This window comes from Emys orbicularis, chromosome 4 (assembly GCF_028017835.1).
Source record: "Emys orbicularis isolate rEmyOrb1 chromosome 4, rEmyOrb1.hap1, whole genome shotgun sequence".
Taxonomy (NCBI): domain Eukaryota; kingdom Metazoa; phylum Chordata; order Testudines; family Emydidae; genus Emys; species Emys orbicularis.
Window position 1 is genome coordinate 74945955 of NC_088686.1, and position 20444 is coordinate 74966398.

The following is a 20444-nucleotide window of genomic DNA, read 5'->3' on the forward strand; positions in this document are numbered from 1 at the left end:
TTTATTATTTATTTTGGTTTATAATACACAATAGGAAAATGTATCTATGTTTATCTAAAAAAAAAAAAAAAAAAAAAAAAAACCTTCTAGTAAATAAGATCCACAGATCCATTACAATAGATACTTCAGCCTGCTTGCAGTTCGGGAGCAGAACCAGACCTGTCAGTCACTGGCAGTAAGGGAATGCCCCAATGCTTAAGCCCTCCAGTTGAGACAACTTCCAGAGCCAGGATAATTCAATTCCACTTTCCTAAATTACAGATTGTTCTAAGTATATTTTGAGGGAAAAGCACAACAATTTATGCTATGGCAGAGCATGGGAAATTCCTCTTAATGAAACAAACTCAGGTCTTCGGATGTCAATTACCATTTCTATTCTGAATGTTCCATTTATCTCCAGGGTGGGCCAGATCTGTGAATCTTATCATTCAAAGAAAGAAATTTTTCTGTTAAGCTCAGGAAAATATTTCTATTCCTCATTGTACTAAGGTCCACAAATCTGTTATAAATAGATTTTCAAAGAATTGTGACTCCAGGTTGAGAAAAAGGATCATCCTTTAAATATGGACATCTAAAAAGAAGGATATTAGATATTCTCGATCTTCTCCTTGGCACTAAGACATGGAGAAAAAACTGTCAATAATGGCATCATCTACAAGACTGGAAGTCCAATACATAGGATTTGGTGAATTTATGTCTAGAGGGATATACAGCCATCTAGCAAATCTCAATACAGAAGACACGTCTTCTCTGTCTTGAGATTGTCAAAAAGAACAAGGAATACTTGTGGCACCTTAGAGACTAACAAATTTATTTGGGCATAAGCTTTCGTGGGCTAAAATCCACTTCATCGGATGCATGCAGTGGAAAATACAGTAGGAAGATATATATACACAAAGAAAATGAAAAAATGGGTGTTGCCATACCAACTCTAACATATATATCTTCCTACTGTATTTTCCACTGCATGCATCCGATGAAGTGGGTTTTAGCCCACGAAAGCTTATGCCCAAATAAATTTGTTAGTCTCTAAGGTGCCACAAGTATTCCTCATTCTTTTTGCTGATACAGACTAACTCGGTTACCACTCTGAAACTTGAGATTGTCAGTGGTTGTAAAAAATACTTTTTGAATTTACTTTCTACACTGGCTTCCCATAAAATTTCAAATTAAGTTCAAAGTTTCAGTCCTTATCTTCAAAGTGCTCCATGGTCTGAGCCCAGGTTATTTAAAAGACCATCTAAAGATCCAGGACAAAAAGGCCATGGTTGACAACTATGCATCTCTGGCACAATGGAACTCTCAACAATAAGAGTAAAGCTTATCTGTGCAGAAGATCGAATTTTCTCCAGAGGTAGTCCAAGTCTGTGAAATAAATGTCCTGAGGAACAAAGGAGCATCACAATACTCACCACTTTCTGCTCCAAGTGCAAGGCACATTTCTTTGACCTGCCTTCTCTAACATAAATAGATAGCATCAGGTATATATAGGGGGAAACCACCCCATTGCACACACCTCTCTCTGAGGGGAGAGGATGAGCACATAAAATACGTGACAGATATGTAGTCATATTGCATACTGTGCTAATGGAAAGCACTCTGACACTACGATGATGGGCATGGTATAAAAACCTATATAGAACAGAATGGACTTGGGAATGAATGCTATGACTGTTGTTAGGGCTAGTTGTCCAAATCAAAAGTAAAATACTGGGTGTCACCAAAGAAAGCTTCCAATTTATAAAATCTGTCTGATTAGAGATAGTAGCTATTGGGATGTCTGTTTTCATGGATAGGCAGTATCAATGACACAATCTGGCTAGTGCTGAAGGACAAAAATGAGGTTCCAAAGTCATGTTCTATGACCTTTGTGGGGCTGGAATAAGGGCCATTGTCCTAAGAAAGCATTCAATGTTGGATTTGTACAAAACTTCCTTTTCTTGGACATGGTAAAAATATTATACTACAGAGACCTGACCTTTTTGCTTTGACACTCTTATACACCCACACTGAGGCCCTGCTGAAGGAACTCAGGGCTATGTTTCACTTGTTTTAACATGGTAGTTAAACTATGGACTTTCACCAGCCAGTAGAACAAGTTCTATTTGTGAACTGCTTTTAAGGTCCATGAGAGTGCTAATCACTTCATCCAAGTATCCATTTTGAATCTGTCTGGTCCAGGATGGAGGAGTGGTTTTGCAATAGCCCAATACCTCCTCTGTGAGGCAAAGACCTTGTAAAGTCCAATGTTAAGTTAATCAGCCTTGAGATCCATAGCCAGAATGACAAACAGAAGTACTCCTGCCCTTTCATTCCTATCTTCTGCATCACTGCAGGGAGCAGTGGAAAAGGTGGAAAGGATTTGGCAGAGACAATGCTTGACTTTGCAAGAAGTTATTCACCACCTCACTTCCAAGATCCTGACATAGAGATAGGCCGCAGTGCACTTTACTGTTGTTTCCAGATGCAAAAATAAATAAATAAAATAAAATCAATCGCCAGCCCATCAAGTTGACTTACAATGTGTGAGGATATTTCTGGGTGCAGTTTCCATTCTGATTAATCCAACCTCTGCAGTGTCAGTCGTGGTGTCCATCTCCTCATTGATGGGCAGCACACTTTGTTCCACCCAAGACAGGAAAAGTTGATTTTCTCTCCAGGTAGGGCTCATATTCCTCCTAATTTATGTATTAAAACCCCTGAGACACATTGACAGTCACAACCAGAATAAGTCTGTTATCCATGGAAAGAACTGTCCTCTGAGACCTCAAGGAATCGTCGTCTTTCAGATGGTGGATGCTGCTCTGGTCTCTATCTGGCATCCAGCAGCACTACTTCCCTGACTCCCCACTCCCCTACCTCCTGCTGCCACAAGATCCTCTCCCTGCTCTAGAGCCATACATGAAGGCAGGGCTCAGTGGCAAGGCAGGCCTGTGTCCTCAGCCCTGAGGTTCTTCCACAGAGCTCTGTCCATGTGCCCAGTCCTGAAAAAAACAGGACCAGAGGCACTTCTTGTGTTATTACAACAGCTCCTACTGCAGGCATCAAAATCCTGTGACTCACGATCACTCCATAAGAACAGCCATGCTGGGTCAGATCAATGGTCCATCTAGAACAGTATTCTGTCTTCTGACAGTGGCCAATGCCAGGTGCTTCAAAGGGAATGAACAGAAGAGAGCAATTATCAAGTGATCCATCCCATGTTGTCCAGTCCCAGCTTCTGGGAGTCAGAGACCTAAGGACACCCAGAGCATTGGATTGCATCCCTGACCATCTTCGCTAATAGCCATTCATGGACCTATCCTCCATGAACTTATCTAGTTATACTTTTGGCCTTCACAACATCCCTTGGCAACAAGTTCCACAGGCTGACTGTGTGTTGTGCGAAGAAGTAGTTTCTTTTGTTTGTTTTAAACCTGCTGCCTATTAATTTCACTGGGTGACACGCTGGTTCTTGTGTTACGTGGAAGGGTAAATAACACTTTCTTATTCACTTTCTCCACACCATTCATGATTTTATAGACCTCTATCATATCTTCCCCCCTCCCCCAATTGTCTCTCTTCCAAGATGAACAGTCCCACTCTTTTTAATCTCTCCTCATATGGAAACTGTTCCATACCCTCCATCGTTTTTGTTGCGCTTCTCTGTACCTTTTCCAATTCTATCTTCTTTTGAGATGGGGTGACCAGAACATGCAGTTTTCAAGGTCTGGGCATACCATGGATTTACATACTGACATGATGATGTTTCCTGTCTTATTACCCATCCCTTTCCTAATGATTCCTAACATTCTGTTAGCTTTTTTGGTGACTGCTGCATGTTGAGCAGATGTTTTCAGAGAACTATCCACAATGATACCAAGATCTCTCTCTTCAGTAATAGCAGCTAATTTAGATCCCATCATTTTCTATGTAGTGTTGGGATTATGTTTTCCAACGTGCACTACTTTGAATTTCATCTGCCATTCTGTTGCCCAGTCACTCAGCTTTGTGAGATCCCTTTGTAACTCTTCATAGTCTGGCTTGGACTTAACTATCTTGCGTAATTTTGTCCTGTCTGCAAACTTTGCCACGTCACCATTTACCTTTTTTTCCAGTATGCTAGAGTTGGCAACACTGTCCCTTTGGCTACTTGGAGGGCTACTTCTCCATCGCCACCCAAAGCTGGAGGAACTGCCATTCTATCCCCTCCAGATCCCACCCCCATCACTGCCCTCCGCACTTCCCTCACCCTCCTTCCTGCAATTGAAAATTCCCTAGACCCCATTCCCGAGCACCCCTTAATCCTGTTCCCCCTCATTCTTTCTATCAGCCTTTCACAGTCTCTCTGCTGCTCCTCACAGTTTCTCTGTCCTGGCTAGCTCCTTGAACCATACAGTGGCAGCCATTTTACCTGTGGGCATGGCTTCAATCTAACTGATAACAGTGAAAGGCAGCGGCCAACTTTATTAAGGGCAGTCTTACTTCCACATGCGGATAGACCATAGGGGAATGGTGGCAAGCTTGCTGGACCGACAGTAAGAGTGGATGGCGGCCACTATAAATAAGAATATTCATGAGTTTGCAGCCTTTCATCATGTTTTCATAAAACAGGTGAAACCCACCCCAAAAATCACAAGAGTTGGCGATATTATAAACACCTTGGCCACAGACAACTGAGCCAGCAATCTCTTTGATTAGGGTGAATCCCCCTGCACCCTGATCACTGTTGTATGTGTCATTTTGTGAATGTTTGTATGTTTTCTTATTTGTACATTATGGACCTGATCCTAAAAACGGGACACAGGCCATATCACTTCAATAAGAATTTGGTCAAGCAGGGCCTGCAGCTTTGATCCCTAATTTTCAACTGAATTAAGGTTCCTTGTCTCTCATGTTTCGCCCCTTGAGCATCCTGAGACAGGTATCGACTAGCTAGTTGCATATGTGTGATAGTGATCCCCACATAATTCAAAGAGGGAGGAAGAAGGTATTAGAGATGCAACATTCACTCAGTGTGAGGTAGTTTTGCCCAATGAGTGTGTCTGTAATTTTAGTATCATTTCACCAAAGTTATGTTTTCTCTTTCCAGCAACTCCCATCTGAGGATGTAGTTTTAAAGTGGGTCAGTGCACTTCGTGTAGTTATTTTCCCCATTGGTTTGACTGATGTGGCGTTTGTTTGCAATGATCTCTAACAGAAGCAGAAGACAAACTCATTTCTCGTGTGAGAGTTTTCATTTCTGGCTGCATACAACATTTGTACTAACATTTAATAGTCTGTCTAATAGAAGTTTTGTATTTAAACAGTGCCCAGTACAATAGGGCCCCAAATCCATTTGGGGCATCTGGTACTACTGTAACATTAACAAATAAGTACATGGAACTGATAGTTCTTGTTTTATGTCACAGTTCTGCAGCTGAGCTGAGAACAACCCAGAATAGACCTTGGGTGCTCTAGGGTCAGTTTGAGGAGCCTGCAGAATGTAAAGTAGCCTCTAAAGGCACAGTTGGAAGGATTTGCTGCACCAGTGCAACTGCTTCACTTGGTGCTGCCCTCCACCTTTTCAGGGCAACAATGCAGGCAAAGGATATGTACTCCTAACAAAGATACCAATACCTGGGTGCAGGTCTGTATGTGGACAGGATGCATTTTAGAAGCACTGCAGGCATGCCTGACATAGATAGTGGCAATACATTTGTATTGTGCAGCTGGACCATAGCAGGCACGGTACCAAGCAAGAGAAAAACCCAATGAAAGACCTACAATAGCAAAAAGAATCTAACAACATTGAGCCTTGAGCACAAGTGTTCCTTAAAGCAGGAAAACGTCCTTATTGACAGGGCAGAAGGCACATCCTGACTACTTGAACCTTCCACCTAACCAGAAGGCAGTGGAGAGGGAGCAGATTAACAGTGGAACTCAAATTAAAATGATTTAAAGAATGAAATGTGAGATGATGTTCATCAGTAACAAGAGCAGCTCATTGAAATCATTCTGGAGAGCAGTCCAGTTAGGAGGACTCAGTAAGCAAGCCACGGACATCCTCCAAAAGGGCATCTTTAATACACGAAGATATTCTCTCCCCTGACCCCCAAACTATCAGCATCACCAAACTGGTTTACAAACACCCTGTAGACTCAGAAGTCAGTTCTCTAATCCACGTACGTTTTTAACAGTGAGGGTAATTAACCACTGCTACAATTTACCAAGGGTCATGGTGGATTCTTCATCACTGACAATGTTTAAATCAAGAGTGGATGTTTTTCTAAAAGCTATGCTCCAGGAATTATTTTGGGAAAGTACTATGACTTGTGTTATACAGGAGGTCAGACCGGATCATCATAATGGTCCCTTCTGGCTTTGGCACCTATGAGTCACTGTTTCTCTAGGGGTTAGCTTGCCACCATGTCATTAGTGAGCAGAGGCAGCTAGGTTCTTCATAACCTCCACACACGCTACCAGAAACAGAATCATATACATGCAAACAAATGGTATGCACCCCACAGATAGGGATGTTGTTCCTGCCTCACAGGGCTGAGGCCAGAATGATTAAAGCTCTTGGTTGCTCTAGTGATTGGTTTCACCATCTTGCCAAATACTGGCCAGGGAGTTGCTTCCTTCCTCTGTCCCATCCCTTCAGTCAAGTTCTTGATCACAGCATGCTCCCCGGCACATGCAAAGCCACACAGCCACTACACAAGCACAGGCTGAAGAACAAGAGCCGCAGGTAATCTGATTCAGATCAATCTCCATAGCAACCCAACCTCTCTTCCCTAGATCCCAGCCTGTCAGAGTTATTTATATAGCAGCTGCAGCCGTCCCCTTCTCTCAGCTCATAAACAAAAGCTCTCAGCACTGCCCACACTACAAACAAGCTTTACTCAGGAGCTGGCAATTAAACATCTACCTACTGGCACCTGAAGGCCCCTGTGCTACATGACACCTTAATACCTGCCACAGGCACAGACCCTCCCATCAAAAGGGCTTGCACCTAGGGATGCAACACAAACAAACATCAGAGAGCATTAGCATTCACTAAAAACTGAAAACATACCATACACTCCCAGCTGACAAAGCGTCCATCATTCACCCAGCCACACACAGCTGCTTCTTCAAAGCTTCCCCAAACACCCACTGGGGTTGGTCCTTTTCAGTTTCACCCTAGTGTTGCTGTCCCAAAGGGCTATGCATTAACACAAGCATGAGACTCTTTCAGGAGTGGGCAGAGTGCAGAGGGGGCAAGCCAGGTGTGACAGCCAGTTGCAATCAGAAGAGCATTTGTCCCAGAGGAGCACAGCTGTCTTCATGAACAGAGATGTGGTTGCTGATGTAGCTGGGTTCCCACCCACTGATGGCTTTGGAGAGAAGACCCAGGTCTTGAATTGGCCTCAGAAGTAGATTAGGAGCTAGTGGAGAGATCACAGGAGAAGAGTGAGGTCTCTAAATAAATATTTGTATCTGCTCTCTCCTACCACAAAGAGACTGTTTCATGGAAGAAAGCAGTGGCGATACACTCATGTGGGAGAACAGAGTCAAAAGTGACTCTCTTTGCAGCACTACTCACAAGACGGATCCACAGGATTAACTCTTAACTCTGGTTTCAGTTTAAACACTAAAAATAAGGTTTAAAAGGTACTCTCTCACTTTGTCTAGAGCAACTCCCTTTTCTGTAATCATTCCCTCAACTCTCCATACTCCAGCGTGTGCAGAATGCTGCTGCCCATTTTCTCATGTACAAATCCCATCACCCACACCCTTAGACAACTCCATCAGCTTCCCCATCATGACAGGATCCAATTAAAAATTTATATTGTTTTAAATAATCTCCAAGGGTTTACGCCAGTCAACCTCATCATGGGGGGGAGGGACAGCTCAGTGGTTTGAGCATTGGCCTGCTAAACCCAGTGTTGTGAGCTCAATCCTTGAGGGGGCCACTTAGGGATCTGGGGCAAAATCAGTACTTAGTCCTGCTAGTGAAGGCGTTGGGCTGGACTTGATGACCTTTCAGAGTCCCTTCCAGTTCTATGAGATAGACTTTAAATATATGGAGATATACCTATCTCCCTTACTTCCTTCTATGCTTTTTCAACCTCTCTCTTCTCTGTTCCTCATACAACTGTGCTGTTACAGGTACAAGAGCCTTCTCCAATGTAGTTCCTGAAGCAGTTTACTAATTATTTATCTTTGCCTCATCAACTCACCATCTAACTTCAAATCTCAGTTAAAAATCTGTTCGTACAATCTGTATGAAAGGCAATGAACACCAAGAAGTTGTGTTGCCCTGAACTGGATTAGATGAGAATTTCCAAACTGCCAAGAGTTTAAATTTTCAGTTGTAACATCTTTGTAACTTTTGTTTTTAAAGAGGAAACATTCTCAGCCTGAGTTGTGTGCTGGGGATTTTTATATCCAATTTGTCTATGCAGCAAGCAGGCTGGAGTTCTGATGCTACAGAAAATGAGAAGCCATTTTCTAAGGGCCAAACACTAGAGATATGCAGTCATCAAAAATTAAAAAGCAGCTCTGATACAAAGTTAGGACAATTAGCATATGACATTTAAACTAAAAATTGCTGAATGTAAACGAACAAGAATGTAACTGTTAGATTATTCACCAAGTTCTTTCTGATGTCACAGTGCTACCCTCCAGATAAGGCAGTTGCAAGTCAGGGACTGGGCCTGCAAGAAGACACATCACAAGAGGGCAGTGGGCAGAGCAGAGATTTGTCCAAATAGTAAAAAGATGGTCACTGATTGATAGCTTCTCACCTCACTTAGGTACCAGGCCCTTTGGACTGATCACACCACTTGTTTAGCAAGTCACATCTCTCATGACACAATGATCCTTAAGCTGGAAATTCAGTGCTCTTTCTTGGAGAGGGGCCAAAACAGGGCAGGTAACAGGTTCCCTAGGATCCCCACAAGCTGCACATGGGGCACAGAAATTCCCTGCCCCAGTGAGCCCAACCTAGAAAGGTTGGAAGATGGGTCAGTATGAGGGGACACATCATCACTCTAGTAGGGGGGAAGCTAACAAACTCCTCTGGGCTCAGCCAGCACTAATTAGGAGCACCTGTAAGGCTCGCTCTGCATATGGGGGGGGGGGTGGATTCAAAAAGGAAAAGCCTGCCACAGGAAGAGATGGCAAACAGGAAGAAGACTGCTGGTGACAGGGACAGATCAGTAAAGAGGAAGATAGTTGCAGACCTCGCTGTCCCTGAGACTGCGCAGACCAGGTATAAAGCAGGGTGGCCCAAAAGGAGAGCAGCAGACCCTAATCCTGATTTAAAAAGACACTATACCTGCTGATAAACCTAACCCAAAGGCGTGACCAAAATGACTGCCTAAGAGACAGACCACCTTTGTCTTTCCCTCCCCCAACACACCCCCCACCCCCGGGGAAAGAGGAGAAAAGGAACTTTTTGTTCGTTTTTTTTTCAGACAACTCTTTGTGTGCTACAAATGGGGTAAGGAAATCATAAACAACTCAAAACTGTGGTCTGGTAGGGTTTCAGGGAAGCTCCCAACCTACTACAAGCAGTAGAGAATGTGGGTATAATTACGCCTGATACAAGGATTAAAAAAAAAAAAAGCCATAGAGGGAAACAGAGCTCAGCAGCTCTGAACAAGATGGAACCGGAGCAGAGGTATAAGTGGCTAGCGGAGATACAGCAACAGCAAGGTACTCAGCAACAGCAGTTCCAGAAGCAATTGCTGCAGCAGCGGACCACCCAACAGCAAGTTCAGACCATCCAACAGCAAGAGCTGTTGAGGGAACTGATGGCCCAGCAGCAGGAGTTTCAAAAAGAAATGATACAACAGGTAGTGCTGGCCCTAAGTCCTCAGGAAGCCCCAGCAGGTTATGCTTCTAAAGAGGGGCACTTTCCCTGCCAGTACCTGTGAAGCTAACCAAGATGGGGCCCGGACAATGATCCTGAGGCCTTTCAATTACATTTGAGAGGGTGACACTAGCATCCTGGTGGCCCTCAACTTTGGCCCCGGGTCCAGCAGAGGCACCCTACAGTAACCTGAACTTAGCCTGTTCTAAAAACTATACAGAGGTAAAGTCTGCCATTTTGGACTATTTGCACATTTTGGAAGAAACCTATTACCAACGTTTTAGATCTGAGAGCTACCCCAAGAGGGCCAGACCCCAAATAATAGCACAGCACTTGAGGAAACACTACTGGAAGTAGCTCCACTTGGAAGAACAATCAGGGGCCCAACTGGCCAAGGCAATTGTGACTGAACTTATAAAGACAGCATCCATAAAAGGCAGAGAGTGGGTATTATGGCACTCCCCTGGGAAATTATCAGATGCAGTGCAGCTAATATAGGACTTCATAGAAGCTGAAGGATCACTAGAGGCAGAATCCCCCAAGGCTTTGGCAGAGCCTGGGACATAACAGAGAGAGACCCAGGAGGATGAACACAAACCAGTAACATCCTCTCCGAGAGGTCCAAACCCCAAGATGTCCTCCCAGATGGTCCTTTAGATCCGTGATTTTCAAACCTTTTTTCTGGTGACCCAGTTGTAGAAAACTGTTAATGCCCGTGACCCAAGCTGGGGATGAGGGGTTTGGTGTGTGGGAGGGGCTCAGGGCTGGGGCAGAAGGTTGGGGTGCAGTGGTGAGGGCTGCGGGGTGGGGCCAGGAATAAGGGCTTCAGGGTGTGGGAGGGGGCTCTGGGCGGGGACGGGGGGTCAGGACTCTGGGTGCAGGCTCTGGGGTGGGGCTGGGGATGAGGGGTTTGGGGTCCAGCAAGGGACTCCAAGTTTGCGGGGGGGGGGGGGCTCAGGGCTGGGGCAAGGGTTTGGGGCATGGGCTTACCTTGGGTGGCTCCCGGTCAGCAGTGCAGCAGGGGTGCAGAGGCAGGCTTCCTGCCTGTCCTGGCACCACGGACCGCGTTGCGCCCCAGAAGCGGCCAGCAGCAGATCCGGCTCCTAGGCGGAGGTACGCAAGTGGCTCCGTGCAGCTCTCACCCGCAGGCACCGCCCACCCCAACTCCCATTGGCCGGGACCAGCCAATGGGAGTGCGGAGCCGGTGCTCAGGGTGGAGGCAGCACGTGCAGCCCCATGTCCCCCCCGCCTAAGAGCCGGACCTTCTGCTGGACACTTTTAGGGCGCAGTGCGGTGTCAGAACAGGTAGGGACTAGCCTGCCTTAGCCGGGAAGCACTGCCTATGGGACTTTTAACAGCCCGGTCAACAGTGCTGACCAGAGCCGCCGTGACCCAGTCCCTTCCATTCCGCAACCCAGTTCTGGGTCACGACCCTTGGTTTGAAAACCACTGCTTTAGATCATGGGTAGTCTGGGGGGGAGGGAGCAAGGTCAGGCGCAGACACAATACCACCAATGGGACTGCCATGCACCTCAAATAACTGAAGTAGGACCCACAACCCAGAGTCCAGCCACTATTCCACAACCGAGTTCACCCCCATCTAGGAAAGGTACTGGAAACGTCAACCCGATAACTTGCTACTCCTGGGGGCAGACAGGACACAAAGAGCGAGTACCCTCTTATGGAATGTGAATATGCCCACGGTTGGACTGCAGAAACCCGCGTATGGAAAAGGACTCCCACTAAGCTGATGGTGCTGGTGATGGACCAGTGGAAGAGGGTTCAACCTGGTTGTAGTCAGATGGTGGTCCAGGCCTCTAGAGTAGGAGACAATGACACCCCTAAAACTATGATCCACCCACCGTATATACATGGCAATCTGAAAAGATATCCCAGCAAAAGTCTACAACTGACAGTGGGGACACGTACTACGGTAAGAACAGTAACTCTTGCCGAAAAATTGCCCTACCCCATAATTATAGGCTAGGACTGTCCATTTTTTTGGCAAGTCATTAACAAACAGGTTCATATAGTGAACCAGGATCCAGGTCAATTGTTGCACCCAGTTCCCTAGAACTTGGCAAATCTTGGGGAAGCCAAAGACCCCAAGGAGGGATCATTCCAAGCAACATAGTTGTCAATCCCCACAGGGAAAGAAGAGGTAAGCAGTCAGGACCTGGAAGCTCTCCTACAGGGTGGGAGTTATATGCAAGAACAGAAAAGAGTCTACACTGAGCCGTGCATATGAACAACTGGCCTCCGTAAATGGGGAAGTAACAGAGTCTCAGCAGGGTAAGCAGTATACACACTTTGCACTTAAGAAAGAGTGCCTATATCATATCAAAAGGGATAGTGAGGGTCCCAGCCGCTGGTGCCATGAAAGTACCACCGGAGAGTGTTGCAGCTGGTGCACAACATCCCATGCAATTGACACTTGTGAGGAGAGAAGACACTGTCCTGGGTATTAGCCTAATTCTACTGGCCAGGCATGCATCAGGTGGTGAGAGAATACAGTTCCTCATACTGAGTAGCAGTTAGCCAGCAGCAAAGGGATTTCTAGGGTGCCCTTGGTCCCTCTGCCCTTGGTTAAGACACCCTTCGAAAGAACTGGAGTGGACTTGGTCAGTGCCCTAGAAAAGACCACATTGGGGCTTCAGTACATATCAGTGATAGTCAACTACGCAACCAGATACCCAGAGGCTGTTCCCCTTTGTTCTGTTACACATACAGTGGTACCACCAGAACTCTTGAAGCTCTTCTCATGCATGGGATTTCCCCCCAAAATACTAACAGATCAAGGGATTAACTTCACCTCCTGGCTGATGTGTGAATTATGCTCCATTCTAAAGGTCAAGTCCCTGTAAAACCTCGGTGTACCACACACAGACAGATGGCCCAGCGAACTATTTAACAAGACTATGAAGTGAATGTTGAGATGCTTTATTAGTAGCGACCCCAACCACTGGGACCAACTATTCTCGCAGCTTCTGTTTACCATAAAGGAGTCCTGCAGGCCTCTACAGGTAGGATTGCCAACCCTCCAGGATTGGCCTGGAGTCTCCAGGAATTAAAGATTAATCTTTAATTAAAGATTATGTCATGTGATGAAATCTCCAGGAATACATCCAGCCAAAATTAGCAACCCTATCTACAGGGTTCTCTGCCCTTGAGTTACTTTATGGTTGCCAACAGCAGGGAATCTTGGATTTGCCGTGGGAGGGCCAAGACGAACAGGACATAGGCCTTAAGCACAACCCAACACATCTTACAATTAAGGGAATGATTCGGGACATAAAGGTGTTTGCCAGACAGAATTTAAGGAAGACCCAACATGCACAGAAACAAAATTATAGAGGAGCTCACCCTTTTGCTGCCAAGTCAAAATTAATGTGCTGATGGCAGGATCGATTTGAAGCTGTTAGACAGGAAGGGCCGGTGGACTCTAAGATAAAACCAGATAGAAGGAAGGAAACTAAAATCTATCACGTGAATCTTCTTAAACCTTGGAAGACACCTTGGGTGAGGAATTGTAGCAATTCCTGCAATTGATCAAGGACTTTGCAACTGCACTCTCCCCCCCATCCAGGGAGAATGCAGTTAATTCACCATCACCTAGAGATCACCCTGGGCTAATCACGGAGAACCCTAGACCATTGCTATGGAGAATGAAGGGCACAGTCCGAAAAGAATGAGTTATGCTGGAGATGGTGGGAGGGAAGGAGGAACTGTGGAGTCCAAAAGTGAATGGAGGAGCCCCATGGTGCTGGTTCCCAAACCAGACTGTTCAGTTCAGTTTTGCAGATCACCAAAAAGGAAGACAATTTAGATGGGGCTACTATAAGGTGGGTGCATAACTGGCTGGATAACCGTACTCAGAGAGTTGTTATTAATGGTTCCCAATCCTGCTGGAAAGGCATAACGAGTGGGGTACCGCAGGGGTCTGTTTTGGGACCGGCTCTGTTCAATATCTTCATCAACGACTTAGATATTGGCATAGAAAGTACGCTTATTAAGTTTGCGGATGATACCAAACTGGGAGGGATTGCAACTGCTTTGGAGGACAGGGTCATAATTCAAAATGATCTGGACAAATTGGAGAAATGGGCTGAGTTAAACAGGATGAAGTTTAACAAAGACAAATGCAAAGTGCTCCACTTAGGAAGAAAAAATCAGTTTCACACATACAGAATGGGAAGAGACTGTCTAGGAAGGAGTACGGCAGAAAGGGATCTAGGGGTTACAGTGGACCACAAGCTAAATATGAGTCAGTGTGATGCTGTTGCAAAAAAAGCAAACATGATTCTGGGATGTATTAACAGGTGTGTTGTGAGCAAGACACGAGAAGTCATTCTTCCGCTCTACTCTGCTCTGGTTAGGCCTCAGCTGGAGTACTGTGTCCAGTTCTGGGCACCGCATTTCAAAAAAGATGTGGAGAAATTGGAGAGGGTCCAGAGAAGAGCAACAAGAATGATTAAAGGTCTTGAGAACATGACCTATGAAGGAAGGCTGAAAGCATTGGGTTTGTTTAGTTTGGAAAAGAGAAGACTGAGAGGGGACATGATAGCAGTTTTCAGGTATTTAAAAGGGTGTCATAAGGAGGAGGGAGAAAACTTGTTCACCTTAGCCTCTAAGGATAGAACAAGAAGTAATGGGTTTAAACTGCAGCAAGGGAGGTCTAGGTTGGACATTAGGAAAAAGTTCCTAACTGTCAGGGTGGTTAAACACTGGAATAAATTGCCTAGGGAGGTTGTGGAATCTCCGTCTCTGGAGATATTTAAGAGTAGGTTAGATAAATGTCTATCAGGGATGGTCTAGACAGTATTTGGTCCTGCCATGCGGGCAGGGGACTGGACTCGATGACCTCTCGAGGTCCCTTCCAGTCCTAGAATCTATGAATCTATGAATCTATAAGACAGTCATAGACTTTATGGCCAGAAGGGAGCATCACGATCATCTAGTTTGACCTCCTGTACATTGCAGGCCACAGAGCCTCACCCACCCACTCCTGTAAGAGACCCATAACCTCAGGCTGAGTTACTGAAGTCCTCAAATTATAATTTAAAGACTTCAAGTTACAGAGAATTCACCACTTACACTAGTTTAAGCCTGCAAGTGACCCGGACCCATGCTGCAGAGGAAGGTGAAATACCCCCAGGGTCTCTGCCAATCTGACCAGGAGGAAAATTCCTTCCCAACTCCAAATATGGCCATCATTTAGATCCTGAGCATGTGGGCAAGACTCACCAGCCAGACACCTGGGAAAGAATTCTCTGTAGTAACTCAGAGCCCTCCCCATCTGGTGTCCTTTCAACAGCCATTGGAGATATTTGCTGCTAGCAGTCAAAGATCGGCTATATGCCATTGTAAGCAATCCCATCATACCATCCCCTCCATAAACTTATCTACTTTAGTCTTTATGCCAGTTAGATTTTTTGCCCCCACTGCTCCCATTGGAAGGCTATTCCAGAACTTCATGCCTCTGATGTTTAGAAAACTTTGTCTAGACCTCACCGTCTCTGAAACTGCACGGACCAGGTATAGTGAAGTGACCCTAAGGGAGGGGCTGGATGCAGACCCTAATCCCAATTAAATACACTATACCTGCTGATAGACCCTCTTTTCGATCACCCTTTGGGTTTGGTTTAAGAGACAGACCACCTTGGTTATTTTTTCCCCCCACTCTGATTTCTCCATTCCCCCACAGGAGAGGGGAGGGAGGAAAGGACCTGTTTGTTTTCTTCAGACAACCCCTTGTGTGCTACAAATGGGGCAAGGACATTGCAAACTCCTCAAATCATGGTCTGATGGGGACTCCAGGGAGCCCCCAACACCCTCCAGTCAGCAGCAGAGAGAAGGGGGAAAGGGGAGTGCAAGCTAACAAGTGGTCTCAGTGCTCTCTGTGCATCTCCTAAGAGAATGAAATTCAGGAGCACATAAAATCACAGTTAAAATAGATTTTTATATTTACCTGACCCCTGTGGCCCTAACTCAGCATCCCCACCCCTCTTCCACTTTCCCCCAGCTTTAAACCAGTCACTCACTTATAGACTTCACTCCATGACTGCCCCAAACTGTACACACACACACACACACACACACACACACACCCTTCGCTCTCCCCCACCCCCTACAGCCCAGAGCCTCTCAATCCTGACTAGCCCTGTAGTTAGTTCTCCGTTTGATTTCTAATCCTGGTTTCTCACTGACAGCTGGCCAGGGCTGGAAATGATGGAGTGGGTGGACCCAGAGCCTTCTGGATTAGTAGTTTGCTATATGGACGACTCAGAGGAGCTGGAAAACCAATGGAGGAAGCACGTTCACTGGCAGGGAGCAGGGCCAGCTCTAGGCACCAGCAAAGCAAGCAGTTGCTTGGGGCGGCAAATTTGCAGGGGCGCAAGAATCCAGCATGGGAGCTGAGAACCAACAGGGGGCCCTGGGAGCTGTAGTTCCTTGGTTAGCTCCCTGCCTATAGAGCCAGCCCTGGAGCAGGGAAAGAACTACATTTCCCAGCATTCCCTCGGCCACAATTAACAGGAAAGGGAGGGGGAAGGAGTGTGGAACTGAAACCTCATGCTGCAGCTTGCTGTGAATGGTAGGGACAGAGCCAGCTCTAGGTTTTTTGCCACCCCCCACCCCAGCCCTGGGCTCCCCCCGCACCCCCGTGTTGCCCCAGCCCTGGACTCTCCCCCGCCCACACCCCCTGCTGCCCCAGCTCTGGCCCCCACCTGCTGCCCCAGCCCTGGGCTCTCCCCCCACCCGCATCTCCTGCCACCCCAGCCCTGGGCTCTTCTCCCCCCCCCCCCCCGCCGCCCCAGCTCTGCCCCCCCCGCACCTCCTGCCGCCCCAGCCCTGGGCTCTCCCCCCCCCCCCCCCCGCACCTCCTGCCACCCCAGCCCTGGGCTCTCCCCCAAAGAAAGAATTGGGTGGACTAAGCGGACAGTGCACCTCTCTATTTGAAGCCTAGCAAGGGAGGTACGTGGATCCTACTAGACTTTTCATTTTAAATTAAGGGAGGGGAGGCTCTACTAGACTGGGCAGCTTTAGATACAGTACCAGGCATGTAGGAGGATTTACACTTCTGAGCCATGGAAGCAGAAATTGACTTTTCTTTTCCAGATTTAGCTAATATTCAGAAAGGGAATCTAGCACCTGCCTTCCAGATTTGAACACCCTCAAAATTCAGGAGTGCTCAAGCTCAATTTGGGCAGCTGTTACTTCATTTCTCCCAAATCAAATATACTGATCCACTGTAACTTGCTGTAGAAAAAGTAGAATAAATTGAGCAAGAAATGCTTCCCAGTGGTTATTAGGACTGGAATTGCTATTTTCAACAGCCATTGCTTTTTTTTTTTTTTTTTTAGTTTTAGTTGTTTAAGAGGAAGACAGTGATATTGCACTGGCAAATTCCCCATAGAAACAAAGAATGGAACAAAAGAATAATAAAGGCACCTCAACTTTTCCTCATTTATGTAGGACAGTGTTAATATGCATCCAGATATCCTCCAATCACACCAGCTGAAAATTGTTCCACTTTACTGCAGTTCTGTAACCATATGGGAACCAATCCTCTCTGTGTTCTGTGCACATCCAAAATTCCTGCTGAATGACCCGCCCTGGGAGCGAGTTACCAGTGACCCAGGGCTGGGGCGGCAAGAGGGTGCAGGGGGGGGGGGGGGGGGGGGCAGCCAAAAATTTTTTTGCTTGGGGCAGCAAAAAACCTAGAGCCGGCCCTGGCAGGGAGGTATGGGTAAAGGAAATGTTTTCAAAATCCTATATTTGTAAAGGACACAAGTGATGAGATGACTATGGGGAAAGGGAAATTGAGTTTTTGAGTGCAAAATAATCAATTCCAGTCTGGTTTAACTGCGAGTGACAGAAAGTAGTTACCATCTAATGGTGGTTCAGTGACTCCTTGTGTGAAATTTCTTTGGTGGGTATTAGTTCAGATTTTATAGAACAGGTGTCATTATTACCAAAATTATTATAGCAAGACACACTAATTGAGCCCCCTTGTTCCCAATATCTAAAGAGATACCCACAAATGAACAGGCCATAGGGACAGAACTTCCAATCTCACCCCACAATGGCCTCTTTGGACCAGGACTGATTCCCATTGGGAAGAAACGGGGCAGGGAAGCATGCACTCCAGCTGCTTGGGTTTTACCTGTTCTGTTGATATGCAGACTATTCAGTGTCTGCTGCTGTCAATTCCACACTTTTCAGCAGCAGGAAATTCACTTAAAAATGAAAAAGTAGCAGAACCTAACAAAGATCTAGACCAGTGTTTCTCAACGACCAGTCTGTGGACCAGAGCTGGTCCCCAAGCTGGTCCTAAACTGACAGTTTAGGAAGACAGCAAGCCGGTTCCTCGTGTCAAAAAGGTTGAGAAACACTGACCTAAACTTCCCACTGCCGTGGGGCAGAAAGGGTATCAAAGATCAGCAGAATGTACCCCAAAAGGGCAAAAACCTGAGACCAGCAAGTGCCCACAAATGGGTGTTTTGGGGTGAGAGAAGAACCATTTCCTTCCTGCTAAACAATCAGCCAACTGTTAACACTACATTTGCAGTCTTGCTAGGGGGAAGGGGCAGGGACAAGGGCAAGAGAAAATCTGCTCTTGTGGTTAAAGCAATAGACTGGGATTCAGGAAAACTGGGTTCAATTCAAGGCTTTGCCACAGACTCATCAAGACACCATGGGTAAGTCACTCTCTCTTTGCCTCAGTTCCCAATATGTAAAATGGGGATAACGATACCTCCCTGCCTCTCAAGAGTGTCACAAGCATTAATTCATTCTTGTTTAAGGTGACAAGTACCATAGACTAACCTACAAATAAATGAGAAGAGCGCTCATATTAGATATTACAAGGTAAATTGTAGTCAACATGACAACCAGCCCCTGATTTTGGGTCTGCCACAGCTATAAGATGCTCAATATATAATAGGCTGTGGAAGAAACAGAAGATTCACAGGTCACATTGGTCCGAGCTACTGAATTGATGCATTATTTTAGATAGTGACCTGGACTTCTAACAGAGTCTCATTGGACTGCAATTTCTGAGGGTGCAGCAAGAGTAGAATTGCCCCAGGGTGGATAACTTAGGCACATGCAAACCGTACCTCTCACTTCCAAAGCAGCACCAGTTCTGCCAGCTGATCAGTAAAGGAAAAGCAGCAGTCGGCACCAGTGAGGACGACACCCCACACAATTCAATGGCTGCTGGACGCAAAGATACACTGCCATCCAGGCTGGGAGTCCTCAGGTTTATAGCAGCAAGAGCCATTTGTGTTGAACTCCAGTGGGCTGATTCTTTAGAGTTTCTTTAAATTAGTCCCTACAGTTGTAAGACAAATTCAGACTAGAAATAAGGAGTACATTTTTAAGTGATGGTCATAAAAAATTCTCCCACAGCTCTCATAGGAATGCTGTGGATTCTCCATCACTGAAGATCTTTAAATAAAGATGTCTTTCCAAAAGACATACTCTAGCTCAGCCAGATGTTTGGCACTAGATACAAGAATTACTGGCTGAATTCTATGGCCTGTGCAGTAGGTCTGACTAGATAATCATAATGGTCCCTTCTGGCCTTAAAAATCTATGAAGACAAGCAGCATAATCCTCCAAGAGCTAAGATACTGTGATCATTCCACAACTTTGTAGATCGCCCCACTAGGAAATGGTTTCTCAAGATTCAGCTAGTTTAGCTCAGATTTACTTAAGAATGAGAAGTGTATTATGTATAATTTAGTTAGCACATAAAAAGTACAGTTTGGTATATTTATTAAATGAATATGTATAAATTGTTTAGGTTTGATTTGAATAATAACGACATATACCTAGCATTGAGGATGGAGCTATAGCTGCACACTAAAGTACTTAGGTGTATTTTTTTGCCTTTTAGCAAATATGAAAAAAAATGTTGAAAATAGGATGCATCAATATTGTTGTAAACAAAAAGGAAGGTTATAGCCTCTGGGCTCAGAAATAGTATGTAAATAGACCTGACCTGACATTACCATGCAGAATAAACTCATATTTTTTTAAATATTTGTTATTAGAAAGCATTTGAAGGACTGAAGGGCATCAGTAACAATATTATTTTAAACATTACTCTAAAAATTCTTTCACTGTTCATTTTGAAAACATGTTTCACGTAACTCTTTCTTTTCAATTTTTCCCAAAATTTCCAATTTTTCCACACCAGGCCATGGGGGGGGGGAACAAAATATTTTCTTCCAAAAAGTTTACATTTTTTCCAGACCCTCATATCTCTATTCTGGGATGGAATTACCCAGAATTGAATGCAATATCCCAGGAGCAGTCACACCAGAGACAAAGGATGATAGTAGAAAATAAAAAGACCTACTAACCTACACAGTGCCTATCTGCAATTGTACCCTAACAGAGAACATATCAAACATTCAACTCACTACACTTGATCTTAGTCAAAAGGACAAGGAGAAAAAGTATCACCTCCCAGCTCCATGGCATGAATAGTAGCTCATAAATCACAATGCAATATGACGTGAAAGCAAGAACACCAGACCCGTATCTAATTTTCTATCCATTCTCACTCTATAGTTCTCTGTGTTATTGCTTCCCAAATGTTCATTTTTTTACTGAA